The sequence below is a fragment of the Lissotriton helveticus genome, chromosome 3_1 (assembly GCF_964261635.1).
Source record: "Lissotriton helveticus chromosome 3_1, aLisHel1.1, whole genome shotgun sequence".
Lineage (NCBI taxonomy): Eukaryota > Metazoa > Chordata > Amphibia > Caudata > Salamandridae > Lissotriton > Lissotriton helveticus.
The window spans coordinates 601,398,321-601,400,020 of record NC_136061.1 but is presented as its reverse complement, the minus strand read 5'-3'; positions in this window follow the sequence as shown (position 1 = coordinate 601,400,020).

The following is a 1,700-nucleotide window of genomic DNA, read 5'->3' as shown; positions in this document are numbered from 1 at the left end:
GCCCGGTCCTGATAAAGACACAAGTTTAAGCCAATTGCGATAGAGTGTGGGCCAGCTACATAGTCCCAGTTAGGTCCACTGAGCAAAGTAACTTGAATCCAGGTTTGCGGAGCATTGTGAGGGTCTATGTTGAAGTTGCGTTGTGGAACCGAAGTGATGAGTCAGTTCCGAGGAGCGGCGAGCCTCTGATGTGAAGGCCTGTGTCGTCGTCAAGGATCCTGTTGACGTGACATGCAATGAGAAGTCCGGCATCAAGGATGCGTTGTGCCGTTGAAGTGATTTGTCAGTTCCGAGGAGCTGTGAGGCTGCAATGCGGAGTCAGGCATTGTCTTCATCGAGGCTGCCGCCGCTGAGAGATGTGAGGACATGTGCTGAGGATGCATCATGCAGCAGCAGATCCGAAAAGGATGCAGGCTGCGAAGTGGACCTTTGCAATGAGGTGATCCACATAGCAACCGCAATGCATCAGTTCTGCTTGGGGTTGCATGTGCAGCAGATGAGCTGCATCAGTTCAGCTGGATCCACAGAGCCCGGCACAGCATCTTAGGCCCACTCTCAAAGGTTCGGGACTATAGTGACCCCACTTGCAAAGGTAGACTCATAGATAGCAGAGTCCAGTTGCTGGGGTTGAGGTTGTTGGAGTGTTCTGTCCCTGAGCCTCAAAGGAGGCCCTTGTTGTCACTCTGAGGTCCTGGGTTCAACAGATGCAGGTCCAGTCCTCACCCAGGCAAGAGGGTGTATGCAGCAGATCAGCACAGCATGGCAGCAGTCCTTCAGAGTAGCAGTTCAGCAAGGTGGCAGTCCTTTCAGCAGCACAACAGTCCATCTTTCTGGAATTGTACAGACAAGTTGGGGTCAGAGGCCCAATATTTATATCCACTTGTGCCTTTGAAATAGGAAGAAGGTCCTAGAAGTCTCCCTTTTAAATTCCACAGGCATCTCGCCTTCCCTGTCCTGGCTTCAGACTAACTGCAGGGGGGTATTGAGACATGTGTGTGGAGAACAGAAACAGTCTATTCAAGTATGATAGGGCTGTGCCAGCGCCGCCCTCTCTTTCTGCTATTGATAGCCCATCCTAAGCTCTATATTGTATGTGGCTGTCTAGGAGGAATACATACAGTCCAGCTGCCAACTACACCTAGTGATGTGTCCCAGATACAGGCTGCAGGCATCAAATAGCTAAGGCAGGAAAATAGCAACTTACTAAAAGCGGCATTTTCAATAATGTAATTTCAAATCCGACTTAAACATAAGTTAGGATATTTAATTACAGTTCGAAAGATACCCAACATGAACGGATTACCTGTTCCCCTTTGGAAATGACAGCTTATTAAATGTAATAAGTTAACTCCAATGTTATCCAATGGGAGAGGTAGGCTTTACAGTAGTGAAAAATTAATGTAAGAGTTTTTCACTTCCGGACACACAAAGCTAAAAAGTACAAGTACCAATTGTAAGTACATAACACCCTGCCCATTGGGCCATCCGGGGCCTACTCCAGGGGTGACTTTAGTATTAAAAACAAAGGTTTGTGCCTGGCAAAAGGTTTACTTTTCCATGTCAACATGGCAGTTTAAAACTGCACACACAGGCTGCAATGGCAAGCATGAGGCATGCTTAAAGTGCTACTTAAGTGTTGGCACGATCAGTGCTGCAGGCCCACTAGTAGCATTTAATTTAAAGCTCTGAGCACAGGTAGT